We start from the raw sequence: 21,559 nt of genomic DNA on the forward strand, positions 1-21,559 counted from the left end.
GGTGCACAGGTGGTTGAAATATTGAGGAAGAATTTCACTATGGCTGGCTGGAGTTTTAGGGACATGTATAAGATTAGGTTGGAGAGGGCCAGGACCCAGTGAAAATGGACATGGTTGGGGGTATCTGTTCATAGTGTGAAAAAAAGTAAGTCAGGGGTTTAGGATGCTGTGTGAACTGATGAAATTCTTATGGTGTAAAGACTTCTCTGTGGAAAAAAGCTTTATAGGGAGTGAAGGAAAGTCTTACCCTACTGGGGACAGAACCAGTAAGGAGCCTTTGTGTGAGCTGAAGTAGGAAATTAGGGTGATTTCAGTAGTTCTCCACTGGGACATTTTGCTCCCTGGAGAACTTTGGTGATGTCTGGAGACATTTTTGGTTGTCACAAATGGGGAGTCCCTCTGGTAGAGAACAGGGGTACTGCTAACAATTCTACAGTGCACGGAACAGCCCTCCATACCCAAGAATCTTCCGGCCTCAAATGTCAATAATGCAGAGACTGAAAACCCTAGGATAGAAGTTTAGCAATACTGATAGAGACAAGTGATCAATTATAAACCTTTTTAAAGTAGTTAATGAATGGGACTTAGTGATGGACAGTTATTGAGGGAGAAGGAAGTATCTTGTGTGACAAGATTTCTGGCTTGAACAAATGTGGGGTGTTGTTTACTAAGATGGGAAAGATTGTGAGAAGAGCCACATTGCAACTGGGAAGAGCCAGACTGCAATGGTGAAGAAATAAATAGCTCATCTTTGAATATGTCGATTTCGAGTGGCTGGGAGATAGCCAAGAGGAGATGTAAAATAAGAAGCTGACTCCCTGAGTCTCCAGTTTAATCATAATCATAATAGTCATTAAGTTATTGAGCAGTTATAATGTGACAGGCATCATTCTAAGAATTTTGGGTATATGGTTTTATTAATTCTACTGACAGTAAAGATCAGCATAATTTTGAGTCTTCTTGATGTATATTTAAGGCTGTATCATTCTAGTCTCAAAAATCTTCCTTCCACATAGCACACACATTGCTGAACGCTAACTGTAAATATTATGCCTTCTCCAATAAGACAGAATGTGTCAATAAGGTAAAACACCCTAAGCACCATGCCATCAAAGATATTCAAAATTATATTTGTCATTCTTCAAAAAGCTTTCATCTTCTTTATTTTAGAAAATATCCTAGAAATATTTATCTACCTTATTATCTCTGGTTTGGATGTGTTTAGTTGCTCAGTCATGTCTGACTCTTCATGACCCCATGGACTGTAGCCCACCAGGGTCCTCTGTCCATGGGGATTCTCCAGACAAGAATACTGGAGTGGGTTGCCATGCCCTCCTCCAGGACATCTTCCCAACCCAGGTCTCCCACATTGCAGGTGGATTCTTTACCATCTGAACCACCAGGGATAAGAGAGCAAAATTTTACCCCAAAGAGAATACTATTTAGGAAATACAAGTATGATGTCTAGAAACAAGCATTCCAAGCCAGCCTTCTGCCATTTAATATAATTTCAAAGCTATCCTGCTCTCTGTTTCCTTGGCCAAATGATACAGTGTCTTCAGAATACATTCCCAACATCAGCATATGCAGCTGACTAAAGTCAGGAAGCCTAAAGGAATCAAACCACTCCATTCTGAGTTATATGATATGTAAGTCGCTCTTGTGATACTTGGGGTAGATGTCTGGGAGTAGTTTTGCTTATTTAGTCTGAGAGAAAGAATCTTAAATAGCAAGGCTATGAAAGCTCATATTGTTACACTGAGCCCTACTGCACTTGTAAGGTTCAGCTAATTCCTCAGTTAAAAATGGGACTCCAGTTTGGAATTTGTTAACAAAGCCAATTCCTGGTAGAGTATATTTGTAACTTGGCCCAGGCCTAAAGTTTCAGGTCAACTCATATTAAAGTAGAAAATAAAGAACTTTGTTCAGTTGAGAAGGAACTACTCAGATCAGAATCTAGAAGTACAAACAATCTGTGATCCTCAGATGTCTTTCAGAGATTTTTTTTTCCAGTTTCTTTTATCTCCACTTTACTGAGAACCTGCTAGAATAATAGCAGGTGAGAGACATGAGTGATACGCTTGAATCCTTCCGGTCCTTACTGGAGGTACTCATCCAGATGTGGGAGGGTGAATAAGGTTTCCAGTTGGACCATTCAATTAGTTTTTGTTTTGTTGGGTTCTAGGTTTCTAGGTACCTTCAGAAAAATGATAGAATTTCCAAATTCTCTCGTTGGCTAAACCATATTGAAAATCCCTCTCTTAGAGTCACCAGCAAACATTTCCTGCACCTCATTACACAACTTCCTTAGCTGTTCTAAAAGTGGCTTAGGGATTTTTTTTCCTTTCCCCAGGGACAGAGAAGGGTCAGGAAGCTGCGAGAGGAAAGAGCACAGTTCTCAGAGTGCTGGTCCCAGTGTCAGTCCTTCTGCTGAAGTTAGCCATGCATGCTCAGTAATTTCACAACACCTAGAAATTCTCCCTCAAAGCCTTGTGTCAACATGCAGAGTCAGCATGATCAACAAAGCAGTTCTTATCTGTCTCAGTAGTACTTCAAACAGTTTTTTATGTAAAGTCTATATGATGCCTAAAGAATGTTTTGTTTTGTATTGTTTTCATCAGATCTCTTCTAACTTGCAACATAAGTTTTACTTTGCCACCCATCTTTCTGGAAGGGAATATCCTTTTTTGTGTTCTGGACGGAGGCACCTGTGATATTTGCATTCCACAAAAGTACTTAATTGGTACATTCTTAATAAACAATGTACATGTCTACTGTTGAGGAACATAGTATAGAACCAGTTCACTAAAAAGATTAAATTCTACTTGTGACCTACATCTCCTTCTACCTCCTACCCACATGTCTAAACTGTGTTGACTCTTGATTTTGTCTTGATTGTTAGAACTGAGTACCATGAGCTATTCCTTGGACACCTGTATCCTGTTGTATGGTGGGAAACTAGCCCATATGTAGACAAAGAGTACTAAACCTGCCTGAGCTCACAGTCTGGACCAGGCTATGCCAGGTGTTTACATCTGGTGGTTAGCTCATTTAGTTATTAAGTATAGTGAACTCATGCATTTTCACACTGATGGTGGACAGTTTTCGTTAATCATAAAAATAGTACGTGCTTATGAAACAAATGTAGGCAAAAAGAAGAATAAACTATTGGGAGGGGAGCTGTCATAGTTGTTTGTTGTTGTTGTTTAGACGCTAAGTCGTGCCGGCTCTTCGTGACCCCATGGACTAGCCCACCAGGCTCCCATGTCTATGGGATTTCTCAGGCAAGAGTACTAAAGTGGGTTGCCATTTCCTTCTCCTGAGATCTTCCCAACCCAGGGATGTGAACCCATGTCTCTCGCTTTGGCAGGAGGATTCTTTACCACTGAGTCACCTGGAAGTCATAAGAGTCATAATGCCATTCTCCAAGAGTAACCACTGTTCAGTATATTCCTCATAGTGCTTTGTCTATGGTGGGTTTTAGGAAAAAGCTAGTTATAATGATACAGTAGGTATAATTACAATATACATACTCTACATGTAATTATGCATAATTGCAATAATTTACATACAATTGGTTTAAATTTTTTTTCAGTTAACATTAAACATGCTTTTTAACATGGTGCTGCTACAGTTTTTTAAAACAGCAGCATTTTATTCCATATGTGGCTCTCTCATATTTATCTTAATTACTCTGAGCTTGAGCACGGTCATTTTAAGCAACTTAACAAAGGTCAGAAAAAAAAAAAAAAAACTTACACCATAATTTTAAGTTAAAAAGAAGTCCAAGTTTGGCCATGCAAAGAAATCAAAGCCTTATGAAAACAAGAATACATTAATATTCTTTCATTTTTAAATTATCCTATAGGTTAATACATGGTTCAGAATTTTACTAAGCACATTAAAATAAACTCAGATTAATAAATGTGACTGAAACACATTCTCACATCCCTACACCTCCCTGCCAAAAATGACCCCACTGAAACCTAAATTCCCTAATTCTGTATGTATTTTTAAGAGATAGCTAAAAATATATAACATAGACATAAGAAAAGCAAGCCACTATTTTTCCTCCTCAGATAAAGAGTTATCATGCCCCCCTGGCAATATCCTTTGGCAGAAATAGTCATTTAACTTAGAGTGCTAGTTTCTCAGGGCTTCCATAACAGAACACCACAGACCAGGCAGCTTAAACTTCAGAAGTTTGTCTCGCAGTTTTGCGGGCCAGAAGTCCAAGATGAAGGTGCTGGCAGGGCTGACTTCTGAGGCTTCTCTCCCCGGCTTGCTGACAGCAGCCTTCTCACTGTGTCTTCACACGGCCTTTGCTCTGTGTGTCCATGTCTGAGTTAAACTGCCTCTTCCTACAAGGACTTCAGTCATATTGGATTATGATCACCCATTTGACCTCATTTTATCATGTGCTGCTGCTAATAAGGTTCAGTTGTGTCCTCCTCTGTCCAACCGTATAGACCATAGCCTTCCAGGTTCCTCTGGGATTCTCCAGGCAAGAATACTGGAGTGGGTTGCCATGCCCTTCTCCAGGAGATCTTCTCAACCATTTTATCATAATCACCTCTTTAAAGGCCCTGTGTCCAACTACAGGCACATTCTGAGGTACTAAGACTTAGGAGTTTAGCATGTGAATTGGGGAACGGACCCAATTCAACCCATACATACTCTTGGCAAGATTAGCAATGACAAGATCTCTCCTTTTTTCTTTCCTGCTAAGATGTATGATTAACAACAACAACAAAAATCTTCCTTTGGAAAAAAAGAAAAAGGAAAGAAAAACAGATGCACCTTCTCTTTAAAACTCCCCCACCCCACTACCACCAAGAAAAAAAATTTATTTTGAGCTTATTTTCTTCATTTGAAGTCTCAGATCATATCTACATTGGGCACATTTTCAAATCTTAGGCAAGATCTCAGAATAGCAAGGGGCATAACTTTTGCACTAAATTCCTTTAAGAAATAGCCACAGTCTTGCTACAACTTCACAAAAAAGAAAGAAATGAAAATGCTAATAAAAATGCTGCTCCCAACATGCCCTGGAGGCTATACTTTCAAGCCAGCCTCCTGGTAACTCCACACCACAGAAACACTGTCTTTCTGCAGCCTCCTACCTGCCTGTCTAGCTGGGTCCCAAACCAAAAATAAACCCTATTTTCTTCTCAGGAACTGATCACAAAATTTCCTACCAAATTCAAACACCCCATAATCCTCCCTGGAATGTTTCCTAAATAAAAAGAAGAAGATAAAACACTTACCTTTGTAAAGATTTTGTTAAACACCAACCACCCAATTTCAAAAGTAAGAAAAAAGTAGATTTTAAGTGGAAACAGTCCAGAGAACGCTCTTCTTTGAAGAAATGGCCACTGGCTCTTTTGTTCTTTTATTTTTTCAGGGGACATGGTGAGGGATTTTGTATCCCTTCCCATATCTTTTTGTGAAATCTAATCCTCTTTTGCTAGAGGTTACCTTCCCCGTTCAGTTTGCCAGGCCAGTGGGGGTGAAAAGTTGCATTTTAACCTAACACAGGGCTTTCTCAAGTTTATTAACATGGTACTGCTGACAAAATTCAGTCCCCCAGTGACTGCCCTGGCTCCCAGATGAAATATTCACTTTCTCTCTGATATGTTATGATAAATAGAATACCAAAAGCTTGTTATATTTTGAACTAGGTGACTAATTTTGAATTAACTGACTCAACTGAAATGAAAATAAAAGACCCCTCCATCCTGTGGTAGGAACACATCTGAAAAGCCTCCTTTCCTTCTTGTGGATGGTGAAAGCATGGGGTGAAATGTAAAACCTCTGGCAGGCAGATGGGGACCTGGTTCCTCTGCATGGATCAGGCAGGGCCTCGCTTTTGGTTAGAAGCTGGCTGGCTGTGGGTTGGTCCATGTGACTGTAAAGAGGACCCTGCACTCTTTGTATCTACTGATTCATGAAAATGTATCAGTAAAAAGAGGAACCCCCTGACCAGACCAAACATGGTCATTTCAGGCTAATTAACTTTCTACTGCATAGCCAGAGGCTCTACTATAACCCCAAGCTGTCTAAGCTGTACGGAAACACAGATACAAATGGAAACATTTGAGAGTGGATGGATTTAGGGAAACCTCTGGAAAAACCACACATGAACAGTTGCCTGCTACTGACCCACTTAATGAGCTTCCCAGGTGGCATGGTGGTAAAGAATCCACCTTCAATGCAGGAGACATGGGTTTGATCCCTGGGTTGGGAAAATCCCCTGGAGAAAGGAATGGTAACCCAATTCAGTATCCTTGCTTGGGAAATCCCATAGACAGAGGAGCCTGGTGGGCTACAGTCCACAGGGTCACAGAGCTGGACGTGACTGAATGACTGAGCACACACACAGTACATTTAATGCAACAGCAATTTGAATTATTTGTAAGGTAGCTATTTAGTTGGAGAAGGCAGTGGCAACCCACTCCAGTACCCTTGCCTGGAAAATCCCGTGGACGGAGGAGCCTGGTAGGCTGCAGTCCGGGGGTCGCAAAGAATCGGATACGACTGAGGGACTTCACTTTCACTTTTTACTCTCACGCACTGGAGAAGGCAGTGGCAGCCGAGTATTCTTGCCTGGAGAATCCCAGGGACGGAGGAGCCTGGTGGGCTGCCATCTATCGGGTCGCACAGAGTCGGACACGACTGAAGCGACTTAGCAGCAGCAGCAGCAGCAGGTATTTAGTAAATGTCTGTGTCTTCTACGTTATAAACTCTATGAGGGCAGGGATGGATTAAATGAATGAAGAATTGAATGAAAAAAAAGAACAAAAGCACCATCGGAAAAGAATTGGATGTGGCTTTAAAAGCCTTAGATAAGAATCCTGAGGTTTAATTCTCTTAGGATAAATAAATGACTTTTTTTTTTTTAACAAAATACCTGTGTTCCTTACACCATGCTAAGTATTTTAATCTTCACCTTTCTCCTCTAAGACAAAAATAACTAATATTTTCTAAGAATGTTTGAGCTCCTGCCTCTTGGATAACCAGGCATCACAGCTTACCTGGGGCTGACCATGTTCCGAGGACTTTAAGGGGTTTATGATGCTAACCCCAGGGAAGTTCTAGGAAAACCTGGATGAGTTGGTCGTGCTGCAAAACTGAACTAGTTGCTTTTTATTCATTTTTATCTCAGCTAATCCTCACCAGAGCACTATTAAATAAGCAGATACTTTTATTACCCCATATTACAGCTGAGGCTGTGGGAGGTTTTATAGGTTAAACAACAAAATGGTTATCATGAAGCTACACTGCCTAACATTAGAAAAAAAGGGAACCATGGTAACCCTACCTCATGGACTTCATCTCGTCATTGAGATGATGATGATAAATTCATGTATAGCATCTCATTTTCTTCAAAGTACTTTCTCATTTAATGCTACAGTGAAGCAAGGCCATTAAAACTACATTGAGGTCAGTCACCAATAAAACTTCCTGATCTGGATCCAGAAAAGAAACAAACGATAACAACAATAAAAACTTATGTGGTGGTCAACCCAGGTTGGCTCTCCTTTGGGAACTTCATGGCTTATTACTCTGAACTCTGGTCAACTCTTTTCTCACTTCTGTTTTTAGAGAAGACACAGAGAAAATGGAGGGAGACAGAAATTATTCTTCATCAGCAAGATACTTCCTCCAAAGCTACCTTTTTATTCATTATTACAATGAAATATTTATTTTTCCAAAGTGTGTGCTAAGCTTGAGAGAACAACTTTAACTGAAGAATAAATGAGTGCCTTAAAAATGTAAGATTGTAAATTGCCCAGCAGGTTCAAGGATTCATAGTTGGTTGCATTCTTTGTATTTATCTCTAAGAGTTCCCTGGTCCTTCACCTGGGCTTGCCCATACTGATATGTATTTTTCAGTTTAGCCAAATCCCAAAGTAATAGGCAAGAAGGAAATTCAATAAGCTGGAGGAAACATGCATTTAACAAACATAATGAAACTTTTCCCAGTAGCAGGTCAAGCAGGCGTATATAGTTTAATTGAAAATAAATGCCTTATAAATGAAGCATATAACTACAAACCACAGTCTTAAAGAAAATGCAGAAAACTAACTGATTTTCAATTATACTTGATGATGTATTTATTATATATGAAATATGTGATGATATTTTGGGTTACTCTTTTGGCTCCCCTCTCCCTTTAAAATTAGGCTACACACACAGACACAGTGGAAGATTACTCAGCCATAAAAAAATGAAATACTGCCATTTTAGCAGCATGGATGGACCTAGAGAATATCATACCAAGTGAAGTAAGTTAGAAAAAGACAAATATCATCTCATACGTGTAATCTAAAAAAGTGATACAAATGAACTTATTTACAAGACAGAAACAAACTCACAGACCTAGAAACAAACTTGTGGTTACCAAAGAGAAAGGGGAGAGGGAGGGATAAGTTTGGGCATTAACAGATACACACTAATATATATAAAAGAGACAAAGAATAAGAACTTACTATATAGTACAGGGAACTGTATTTAATATATTGCAATAACCTATAACAGAAAAGAATCTGAAAAACAGTCTGTGTGTGTGTGTGTGTGTGTGTGTGTGTGTGTGAATCACTTTGCTCTAACCTGTTAAGTAAGGTTTATAAGTAACATGACATTATAAATCAACTATGTTGTTGTTCTTCAGTTGCTAAATCCTGTCCAACTCTTTGCAACCCCATGAACTGTAACACACCAGGATTCCCTGAACTTCACTATCTCCCAGAGTTTGCTCAAATGCATATCCGTTGAGTCTGTCATGCTATCTAACCATCTCATCCTCTGTGGCCCCCTTCTCCTTCTGCATTCAATCTTTCCCAGCATCAGGGTCAACTATACTTCACCTAAAAAAAAAAAAAAAGGCTTAAACACCTTATCCTGACACTCCAGCCTTTATTATAATACAGTTCCAGCTTAATTTTTCTTTCTTCCCCAACCTTTTTGTCAAACTGGACTCTCCTCTGCTGTCTTGGCTCTCTGCCTTCTTTCAGGTCACTGCCTCCACCTGGGCTTCCCTGCTCCTTCTCGTCTTGTGGCTCAGAGGGTAAAGCATCTGCCTACAATGTGGGAAACCTGGGTTCAATCCCTGGGTGAGGAAGATACCCTGGAGAAGGAAATGGCAACCCACTCCAGTACTCTTGCCTGGAAAATCCCATGGATGGAGGAGCCTGGTGGGCTATAGTCCGTGGGTTCACAAAGAGTTGGACACGGCTGAGAGACTTCACTTCACTTCACTTCACTTCTCATCTCCACCTGTGAAACTTGTGATAGGCCTCTGTTGTTCTTGACTATGCAGCAACCATTTCTCCTCTTTCTCATTTTAAAGCTTCCTTTTTAATTTGGGGAAACCATTCCTGCACAAAGTCAGTCCATGGGTTTAGGGGGCTGAGCCCATCTTTGACTCCTGACATGGGCATGCGATTGGTCCAAACCCGGCCAAACAGAGCCCTGTTTGTATATTCTGCCTCACTTATCGGGAGACAGGCACTCGCTTTATGCTGGAGCAGCGGAGCTGGTAACAAGAACAGTCTGAAGAGATGGTGGCCATCCTTTCTTCCACAAGAAATAAGCTTGTCTGTAAACAAAGCCAGTACAAGCTAGAACCTCTAAGAAATTGACAGCTTTCTTATTTTTTTTTCAATCAACAAATATTTATTAAATTTTTACTATATTTCAGATACTGTTCTAGGTACTGAGGATATAGCAGTGATAGAAACAGACTAAAACTTCTGCCCTCCTGGAGCTTCTAAAATATTTTATTGGAAAAATTGTTTTCAAATTTACATGGAAGGGGAAAGAATAATTTTTCCATTATTCAACTATAATAATTATCAATATTTTTTTTGTCTCCTGCATTGGCAGGTGGGTTCTTTACTACTAGCGCCACCTGGGAAGCTCTCTCTATGTATATATATATTTTAAAAATTTTTAAAATTTTATCTTTTACTGTGCTGAGTCTTTGTTACTGCATGCAGGCTTTTTCTAGTTGCAGCAAGCTGCGGTGCGTGGGCTTCTCACTGCAGTAACTTCTCTTGTTGCAGAGCACAGGCCCTAGAGTGAAGGCTACAGTAGCTGAGCCAATGCACGGGCTTAGTTGCTCCACAGCACGTGGGATCTTCCAGGACCAGGGATCGAACCTGGATCCCTTGCATTGGCAGGCAGAGTCTTAACCACTGAACCCCTAGGGAATCCCAGTTATCAGTATTTTTGGCAGCTCTCTTACAGAATCATTTAGATACCCTGGATTCACATTTGCCTGAAATTAGATACTCTTACATTTTTTTAAGTTAGCTAAACCAACACAGTGTTCTATGTTTGCTTAAATTAATTTGAGTTGGGCTTCTATCACTAAAAACAAAAACAAAAACAAAACCCAAATCTTGATTAAACAAAACCCTACGTATAACTATGGATTTGTTTCAAAGGTCATCAAATTCCTAAAGTTTTCCTGGCCTCAAAAGCCAGATGGCCTTTTCAATTTAACAATCTCCTAGTGAGATTGTTACACTTACATTTCTTCTCATCTCAGTTCGGTTCAGTCACTCAGTCGTGTCCAACTCTTTGCAGCCCTATGAATTGCAGCACGCCAGGCCTCCCTATCCATCACCAACTCCCGGAGTTCACTCAAACTTGCATCCATCGAGTCAGTGATGCCATCCAGCCATCTCATCCTCTGTCGTCCCCTTTTCCTCCTGCCCCCAATCCCTCCCAGCATCAGAGTCTTCTCCAGTGAGTCAACTCTTCGCATGAGGTGGCCAAAGTACTGGAGTTTCAGCTTTAGCATCATTCCTTCCAAAGAAATCCCAGGGCTGATCTCCTTCAGAATGGACTGGTTGGATCTCCTTGCAATCCGAGGGACTCTCAAGAGTCTTCTCCAACGCCACAGTTCAAAAGCATCAATTCTTCGGCACTCAGCCTTCTTCACAGTCCCAACTCTCACATCTGTACTATAGGTTAAAATTATTTATTAGTCTCACAGGACTATGAGCACCTTAAGGACAGGGGCTGAGACTCATTTGTTCTTGCTCTCCTCACAGTGTTGCACATAGTTGATTGTTCCTACCCTTCTGTGAATAAATGAATCAAATTTATTTAGCACTGAAACAGTTGTTTTTTAAAAGTGTAAAGGGCTTTCCTGGTAGCTCAGTTGGTAAAGAATCCGCCTGCAGTGCAGGAGACCCAGGTTTGATTCCTGGGTTGGGAAGGTCCCCTGGAGAAGGGATAGGCTATCCACTCCAGTATTCTTGGGCTTCCCTTGTAGCTTAGCTAGTAAAGAATCTGCCTGCAATATGGGAGACCTGGGTTCGATCCCTGGGCTGGGAAGATCCTCTGGAGAAGGGAAAAGCTACCCACTCCAGTATTCTGGCCTGGAGAATTCCACGAACTGTATAGTCCATGGGATCGCAGAGTCGGACATGACTGAGCAACTTTCACTTTCAAGATTGCTCAAAAGTAGCATTCACACCAATTTTGCTTGGAGTTCAGTAAAAAGTGAATTCAGGAAGAGGAGACATAAATGTGGAGAGAGAAGGCATAAATAAGTTTATCTCCACATTACTGCTGCTGCTGCTGCTAAGTCGCCTCAGTCGTGCCCGACTCTGTGACCCCAGAGACGGCAGCCCACCAGGCTCCCCCGTCCCTGGGATTCTCCAGGCAAGAACACTGGAGTGGGTTGCCATTTCCTTTTCCAGTGCATGAAAGTGAAAAGTGAAAGTGAAGTTGCTCAGTCGTGTCCGATTCCTAGCGGCCCCATGGACTGCAGCCTACCAGGCTCCTCTGTCCATGGGATTCTCCAGGCAAGAGTACTGGAGTGGGGTGCTGTTGCCTTCTCTGCTACATTACTAGTGTGTTTGTTGTTGTTGTTCAGTCCCTGGGTGATGTCCAACTCTTTGCAACCCCCCGAACTGCAACACACCAGGCTTCCCTGTCCTTTACTATCTCCCAGAGTTTGCTCAAACTCATGTTCATAGAGTCAGTGATGCCATCCAACCATCTCATCTTCTGTTTCCCCCTTCTCCTCCTGCCCTCAATCTTTCCCAGCATCAGGGTTTTTTCCAGTGAGTCAGCTCTTCACATCAGGTGGCCAAAGTATTGGAGCTTCAGTTTCAGCATCAGTCCTTCCAATGAGTATTCAGGGTTGGTTTCCTTTAGGATTGACTAATTTGATCTCCTTGCAGTTCAAGAAACTCTCAAGAGTCTTCTCCAACACCACAGTTTGAAGACATCAGTTCTTTGCTTTCAGCCTTCTTTATGGTCCAACTCTCACATTTATGTTTGACTACTGGAAAAACCATAGTCTGACTATATGGACCTCTGTCAGAAAAGTGATATCTCTGCTTTTTAATATGCTGTCTAGGTTGGTCATGGCTTTTCTTCCAGGAAGCAAGAGTCTTTTTTAATTTCATGAGTGCAGTCACCATCTGCAGTGATTTTTGAGCCCAGCAAAATAACGTCTCTCACTGTTTCCATTATTTCCCCATCATTTGCCATGAAGTGATGGAACCAGATGCCATGATCTCTGTTTTTTGAATGTTGAGTTTTAAGCCAGCTTTTTCATTCTCCTCTTTCACCCTCATCAAGAGGTTCTTTAGCTCCTCTTCACATTCTGCCTTTAGAAGGGTATCATCTGCATATCTGAGGGTTTTGCTATTTCTCCTGGCAATCTTGATTCCAGCTTGTGAGTCATCTAGCCTGGCATTTTACATGATGTACTCTGCATATAAGTTAAATAAGCAGGGTGACAATATACAGCCTTGATGTGCTCCTTTCCCAATTTTGTTTGTTGTTCCACATCTAGTTCTAACTTGATTCTTGTCCTGTTGTTACTGTGATTACTATGATTTATAATGTGTGTAAAATCTTATAATGTGTATAAAATCTTATCATATAATCAGCAAAGTAGAGATTTGAAAATTAAGGGCATATAAAGAACTATAAATTCTTCAGGAAAAGAACAATGAGAAAAAATGGGCTTTACTGTTTTAAATCAGACACTCAGGCTTTAATCAGATACTCACATTTGATCTGGACTTCACTGCTATATGACTCAGGGGTGAATTCCTTATTATTTGTGATCTCTTCTTTCTTAATATCTAAAATGACACAAATAGCTATTGCCAAAGAAAAGCTGTGCAGATGAAGTGAGGAGAAAGAGTGTGTAGTTGGCATACATATCCAGCTGCTGTCCAGAGATCTATAAAAGCACTGGCTTAAACAGAAAGATTATTATTTCTCTCCCATATGAAAAGAAACCAAGGCTTAGGTATTCTGGCCTGGTATGGTGGCTCCATAACATCTCTGATTCAGGTTCCTTCTTCCTTGTGGCTCTACCATTCCCACTGTTTTTTTCACATCTTTAATTGTCCAAGATGGCTTAACATTATGATTTCAGTCTAGCCAACAGAAAGAGGAAAGGGGAAGTGAAATGTATGCCCCTTTCTTTTCAAGGCAAGTTTTCCACACTGACTACTCACATTGCAGTGGACAGAACTTGGTCACATGTCTGTTAGGGGACAAGTTAGGAAATGCAGTGTTCATTCTCAACTTCCATGGCTCAAATAAAGTTATGGGTTTTTAAAAAAATTATTACTAGAGATAAAGGGGACAATAGTGGATTTATTTAAATCACCTAGCTGGTTTCCTGATATACCTGATATTACCTCTATCCATCCCCTGTCTGGCTATTGGTGTATTAAGAATTCTGAGTAGTATCTTCTCCCATTTTGGTGGCTTTGTTAATTGGCGGAATCCTTCCGGAAAGCAGCATAAAAATGCATAAGAGTCATGATAATATAACTCTTAGGAATTTGTTCAAATGAGATAATAAATGACAGAAGATGTGCATCCCAGTGTTCCTGGAAGAACACAGTTCTGTAGCATTTTGATGTTCCACAATAGCAGACCATAAGTTAACCCTTCCATTTCTCAGACCAGCTTTGAAATCCTCAGGTACTGGTCTTAGATACCATGATGTTACCTCAGTTGGTTGGACCAGTGCTGACTGGAGTAAAGACTTTAACATGTGGGGTTCCTGAGAAATGGGTCTCATTCAGATACTAGTGTGCAGAATATACTTTAGGGATCAGTACCCATGGGGAAGTGAGGTTAGCAGGACTGATAAGAGAGAAAAGTGAACTGTGGTACAGTCATGCAAAGGCTTTAGCCAATCTCACAAGCAGCTCTAGAGCTGGAAGGATCCCTCAGAGTTGTCCTGCATCACCCATCACTGGATGTAGGCTGCCTCATGGAAGGTGACATGAATGGGTGAATAAAGTATCTTTAGTCAAGGACAGGTCCTGGGGAAGAAGTCAGTCGAGAGCTGATAACACTGCTGGCATCTGGAGAGAGAATACCTGAGTCCAGAAGAGGAAGACCTGGGTTGAGCAGCTATGCATCCCCTGCAGGGGTCAATCCTGATCCATGCTGAGCTAGTAGGATACTATGGTCCCAAGAGTTTGAAATGTGAGGTGAGACAAAGAAACTGGAATTGAAGTGGCAAGTTTCCTGAAGTATTCAGGCAGAGTCCATGGACTCATGTGATTCCCAGAACACCTGGTTCCTGCTTTTTCTTTAATGCTTGGCTGTTGAATGGGTTTATTGGACTTAATTTGTTTTGGTTACCAACAAAACCTTCAATATTTTACCATTGATTCATGAATTATTATGAATGCGACAGAATATTATGCATCCCTAAGAATGATAGACTTCCCTGGTGGCTCAGACGGCAAAGCGTCTGCCTACAATGCAGGAGACCTGCGTTCTATCCCTGGGTCGGGAAGATCCTCTGGAGAAGGAAATGGCAACCCACTCCAGTACTTTTGCCTGGAAAATCCCATGGATGGAAGAGCCTGGTAGGCTACAGTCTGTGGGGTCACAAAGGGTTGGACACGACTGAGCGACTTACCTTACCTTACCTAAGAATGATAAGAATGCTATTCTGATAATAATGTCAAACACAACAAATATACCCAAGCATTTAAATATACCCAAGTTATCATCTGACTGTGAACTGACAGAACAGAAAATAATATTTCTCTAGGTTCAGTTCAGTTCAGGTCAGTCGCCCAGTCACGTCTGACTCTTTGCAACCCATGAACTGCAGGACGCCAGGCCTCCCTGTCCCATCACCAACTCCCGGAGTTTACCCAAACTCATGTCCATTGTCAGTGATGCCATGCAACCATCTTATCCTCTTAATAGAGTTTTGCCAAGAGAACACACTGGTAAGCAAACATCTGGTAAGCAAACATCTTCTTCCAACAACACAAGAGAAGACTCTACACATGGACATCACCAGATGGCCAACACTGAAATCAGATTGATTATATTCTTTGCAGCCAAAGATGGAGAAGCTCTGTATAGTCAGCAAAAAGAAGACTGGGAGCTGACTATGGCTCAGATCATGAACTCCTTATTGCCAAACTTAGACTTAAATTGAAGAAAGTGGGGAAAACCACTAGACCATTCAGGTATTAACTAAATCAAATCCCTTATGATTTATGATACAGTGGAAGTAAGAAATAGATTTAAGGGACTAGATCTGATAGAGTGCCATTTCTCTAGGTAAACATTACTAAATAAAAGTAATACATTGAAGATGCATCACATTATCAAAAAAGTGAAAACACAATCCATAGAATGGGAAAAAATATTTACAAAAAAGCATATACCTGATAAGGGTCTAGTATGTAGGCTATATTAAGAACTTTTAACTCCTATAACTCAACAACCAAAAAACAACCCAATTAAAAAATGAGAAAAGGACAGACGCTTACTCCTTGGAAGAAAAGTTATGACCAACCTAGATAGCATATTCAAAAGCAGAGACATTACTTTACTGACTAAGGTCCGTCTAGTCAAGGCTATAGTTTTCCCAGTGGTCATGTATGGATGTGAGAGTTGGACGTGAAGAAGGCTGAGCACCGAAGAATTGATGCTTTTGAACTGTGGTGTTGGAGAAGACTCTTGAGAATCCCTTGGACTGCAAGGAGATCCAACCAGTCCATTCTGAAGGAGATCAGCCCTGGGATTTCTTTGGAGGGAATGATGCTAAAGCTGAAACTCCAGTACTTTGGCCACCTCATGCGAAGAGTTGACTCATTGGAGAAGACTATGATGCTGGGAGGGATTGGGGGCAGGAGGAGAAGGGGACGACAGAGGATGAGATGGCTGGATGGCATCACTGACTCGATGGATGTGAGTCTGAGTGAACTCCGGGAGTTGGTGATGGACAGGGAGGCCTTGCGTGCTGCGATTCATGGGGTCGCAAAGAGTTGGACATGACTGAGCGACTGAACTGAACTGAACTGAGACCTTTCTCCAAAGTAGATATACAAATGGCCGACAAACCCAGAAAGAGATGTCAACATCATTAATCATGAGATGCATGTTAAAACCACAATAGGGTACCACTTCATTTATTAGGATTGTTATTATTTTGATGAAAAAAAGTAAAAAATATAAAGAAATACAGCAAGAGTCACCAAGGATATGAAAAATTGGGACTCTTGGACGTTTTTGTTGGGATTTAGAATGGTTCTTCTGCTATAGGAAAGTTTAATGATTCCGTAACAAGCTATATTTAGAATTACCATCGTGGTTCTTGTTCAGTCACTTAGTCATGTCCGACTCTTTGTGACCCCATGGACTGCAGCACAGATTCCCTCCTCACTGTCTCCTGGAGTTTGCTCAAACTCATGCTCATTGAGTTGACGATGCCCATCCAGCCACCTCATCCTCTGTCACTCCCTTCTCCCCTTGTCCTCAATCTTTCCCAGCATTGGGTCTTTTCCAGTGAGCTGTCTCTGCATCAGGTGACTAAAGTATTGGAGCTTCAGCTTCAGCATCAGTTCTTGCAATGAATATTTGGGGATGAGTTCCTTTAGGATTGACTTGTTTCATCTGCTTGCTGTCCAAAGGACTCTCAAGAGCCTTGTCCAGCTCCACAGATAGAAAGCATCAATTCTTTGACACTCAGCTTTCTTTATGGTACAACTCTCAGGAAAAAATTACCTTATGATCCAGCAATTACAAGTCTAGGTATAAAACAATTAAAACCAGGGATTCAAATAGATATTCACAAACATTCATAGTAGCTCTATTTATAACAGCCAAAATGTGGAAATAGTGCAAATATCCATCACAGAGAGATGGACAAACAAATTGTGGTATATCCAGACAATGAACTTATTAATCAGCCGTAAAAAGGAATGGAATACTGCTATATGCTCTAATACATATGATCCTTGAAATAGCTGTGGGGAAAAAAGCTAATCACAAAGGCCACATATTGTATGATTTCTGTGAAATTTCTATGAAATGTCCAGGATAGGTAAATCTGTTGAGAAAGAATACAGATTAGTGGTTGCCAAGGGCAGTGGGAAAAGAAAAATGGGGAGCACCTTACTTAATTTGTATGGAACTTCCTTTGGGGGTGATGAAAATGTTTTTGAACTAAATAAAGGTGGCGATTGTGTGACATTATGAATGCACTTAATGCCACTAACTTGTTCACTTTGAAATAGTTAAAATTATGTGACTTTCACTTCAATTTATTAAAAAATAGGTAGTAAAGAATAAATGATACTGTTTGATTATAAGTGATTTTAAAGAGCATTATATCATGTCATCCATATTTTATTTTTCAGATTCTTTTTGTTTTAGGATAAACACTTACTTCCTAAAGGAACTAAAAATAGTTTGGTATGAATGAAATAATTCTCACAGTACAAGTGATCCACATGGCCCACATGGAGATAGTGACCTAGGATAAAACAATCCTTCCAGTATAACTTGGGATATAAAGTGACTGGCAACTGGCTCTTGATCTATACAGCAGTCTTAGTTCTGTCACTTCATTAACCTCAGTGTAATACAGCCCTTCACTCTGTGCATTTGAATCTTTTCGGGCTGCACTTTGCATTGCCAGGATTTATTCATAGCACATTTTAAAAATATTCCCATTCTTTTATTGTAAAATTTCTAGTTTAAAACATAAGCATACTCTAGTTATTTTTGAAAATCCACCTAGGAATAGGAATAGAAAATTAGAATTCCCATAATTCTGTCATATAAAGTGAAAGTGTTAAACGTTGATTTTATACACATGTGTATACTTCCACATGTATATACAGTGGTATCGGTGCATTTTTTATCCGAAATAATATTATGCTGTATATATATATTTATAATATATTATAATATTTAATATATAGTATATTATTTATATTTTTTACTCCCTAATGTTATGACATTAAAAGATGCTTAATTTCAGCCATGAAGTTAAAAGATGCTTGCTCCTTGGAAGAAAAGTTATGAACAACCTAGACAGCATGTTAAAAAGCAGAGACATTCCTTTGTCAACAAAGGTCCATCTAGTCAAGGCTATGGTTTTTCCAGTAGTCATGTATGGATGTGAGAGCTGGACTATAAAGAAAGCTGAGTGCCTAAGAATTGATGCTTTTGAACTGTGGTATTGGAGAAGACTCTTGAGAGTCCCTTTGCCTGCAAGGAGATCCAACCAGTCCATCCTAAAGGAGATCAGTCCTGGGTGTTCATTGGAAGGACTAATGTTGAAGCTGAAACTCCAATACTTTGGCCACCTGATGCAAAGAGCTGACTCACTGGAAAAGACCCTGATGCTGGGAAAGATTGAGGGCAGAAGGAGAAGGGGACGACAGAGGATGAGATAGTTGGATGGCATCACTGACTCAATGGACATGAGTTTGGGTAAACTCCAAGAGTTGGTGATGGACAGGGAGGCCTGGTGTCCTGCAGTTCATGGGGTCACAAAGAGTCGGACACGACTGAGCAAGTGAAGTGAGTGAAATGTTATGAACAAGTTTATATCCTTTTAAAATGGCATTGTTAGTATACAGCTATACCATACTTTACGAGACTGACCATCTAGTCATAGACTTATTTTCCCCACTCCAGTCCTTTACTGTGCTCCATCGCCACCATTACTGCATTCGTTCTTCTTTCTGGGGTGGAGGGCAGCTTCCACTTTTCGTCAAAATGTTTACAGTTTTACTATAAAAAATAAGATGAAATTCCTGTGTATAAGTCCTTTTGTGTATCATTGATTATTTTCTTCAAATAACTTCATTTTGAGATATAATTGACTTACAACATTATATTAGCTTCAGATATATACCATGATGATCAGTACTTCCAGTGCTGAAATTTCCTTTAAGATGTACTTTCTTAGCAACTTTCAAATAAACAATACAGTATTATTAACTATGGGGCTTCCCCAGTGACTCAGCAGTGAAGAATATTCCTGCAGTGCAGGAAATGTGGGATCGATCCTTGGGTCAGGAAGATCTCCTGGAGGAGGGCATGGCAATCCACTCCAATATTCTTGCCTCTAGAGGAGCCTGGTGAGCTAAGTCCATAGGGTCTCAAAGTGTCAGACATGACTGAAGCAAGTGAGCATGCATGCACATACTTAATTAACTATAGTACCATGCTGTACATAACATCCCTTAGACTTATTTATTTTATAACTGAAAGTTTGTACCTTTTGACTGCATTTACTCATTTACCCAAGTTTGATCCCTGGGTTGGGAAGATCCCCTGGAGAAGGGGAAGGCTACCTACTTCAGTAATCTGGCCTGGAGAATTCCATGGACTGTGTATTTCATGGGATCACAAAGAGTCGAACGTGACTGAGTGACTTTCACTTCACTCATGTACCCAAGCCCCATCTTCCTCATCTGGCAACCACCAATCTGTTTTCTGCATCTGTGAGTTTGGGTTATTTTGTTGTTGTTTTTAGATTCCATAAAGAAGAGAAATAGTATGGTATTCATTTTTTTCTAGCTAACTTATTCCACTTAGCATAATATCCTCAAGGTCCATCTATGTCAGCATAAATGGCATGATTGTCTTCTTTTCTATGGCTAAATTATATATATATATATATGTACTACATATACATTATATATAACAACTTCTTTGCCCATTCATCCATCTGTGGGCACCTCTAGGTCTTGGTTACTATAGATAATGTTTCTTTGAACATGGAAATTGTATCTTTTTGAGTTAGTGTTTTCGCTTACTTTGAAAGTGGAATTGCTACATTGAGTGCTCATTTTACTTTTAATTTTTTGAGGAGTCTCCATCCTATTTTCTATAGTGGCTGAACCAACTTATGTTGTCACCAGTAGTGTTGTGCAACATTTCCCTTTTCTCCATATCCTTCCTGATACCTATTATTTCTTGCTATTTTAATAATAATCATCATAATGTATTATAACACATTATTATAATAAGGTGTTATAATGTATATAATAATTATTATATAATGAATATAATAATCATTGTAACAGGCATGTGGTGGTACCTCAGTGTGGTTTTGATTTGCATTTCCTTGTTATTTGCATTTATTATTTGCAAATGTTATTTGCATTTCCTTGTTACTGACATCAGGCACCTTTTCATGTAACTGTTGGCCATCTGTATGTCTTCTTTGGAAAAATACCTATTCAGATATAAAGATATAAAAATACCTTCTCTGCCCATTTTTTAGTTGGATTGTGTTTCTTTGCTCCCTTTGCTATTGAGTTCTATGAGTTCTTTATGTATTCTGGCTATTAACCCCTTATCAGATACATTATTTGTAAATATTTGCTTCCATTCTATAGGTTGCCTTTCATTTTGTTAAAAGTTTTTTTTTTTCTGTTGTGAAGAAAATTTTCAATTTGATGCAGTTGCACTTGTTTATTTCTGTTTTTGTTGCCTTTGCTTTTGATTTCAGGTCTAAAAAATCATTGGCAAGACCAATGTCAAGGAGCTTACTGTTTTCTTCTAGGAGTTTTATGGAATCAGGTCTTATAGTCAAGTCATACCTACTTGACTATAAACCTAAACCTAAACTAGACCTAAAAGTCTAGTTTTAGGTAGGTATGTGTGTGTGTGGTATATGATAGGGGTTCCAATTTCATTCTTTTGCACATGCCTTTCTTTTTTTCCTACCACCAATTATTGAGGAGACCATCCTCTCCCCGTTGCATATTCTTTGCTCCTTTTTCATCAACCAATTGATCATCTGTACATGGGTCATTTTCTGAATCCTCTGTTCCATTCCATTGATCTAAGTGTCTATTTTTATGCCAGTACACACTGTTTGAGTATTTGTATTATATTCGGTAGTTTAAAATCAGGAAGTGAGATGCCTCCAGCTTTGTTTGTCTTTCACTTCTTTCCACTTTTTATTTTCTTTGTCTATCTTTCACTTCTTTCACCTTTACTGCTTTGGCTATTTGGGCTTTCTTATGGTTTCATACAAATTTTAGGAACATTGGTTCTATTACTTTGAAAAAAATCACTTAGATTTTGATAGAGGTTGCACTGAATCAGTAGATTGCTTTGGGTAGTATGGTTATTTTAATAATATTAATTCTTTCAATCTATAAACATGGGCTATCTTCCCATTTATTTCTGTCTTCTTCAATATCTTTCACCAGCACCTTAATAGTTATAGTTACTTTCTTTAAAATAAATTGCTAGGAATAGAAATATGTAATTAAAA

At 39.8% G+C, this 21,559-nt stretch overlaps 1 long non-coding RNA gene across 1 annotated transcript in view; it reads right to left on the reverse strand.

Annotated features, from left to right (window-relative positions):
* LOC102179243 overlaps nt 1-19,300 on the reverse strand; it is a 158,523-nt gene extending 139,223 nt beyond the window's left edge. The window contains exon 1 of the long non-coding RNA XR_001919955.1: nt 18,928-19,300. This is a non-coding gene — a long non-coding RNA (uncharacterized LOC102179243). The remainder of the gene's footprint in view (nt 1-18,927) is intronic.

Source organism: Capra hircus, chromosome 22 (assembly GCF_001704415.2).
Source record: "Capra hircus breed San Clemente chromosome 22, ASM170441v1, whole genome shotgun sequence".
In the NCBI taxonomy this organism is placed as follows: domain Eukaryota; kingdom Metazoa; phylum Chordata; class Mammalia; order Artiodactyla; family Bovidae; genus Capra; species Capra hircus.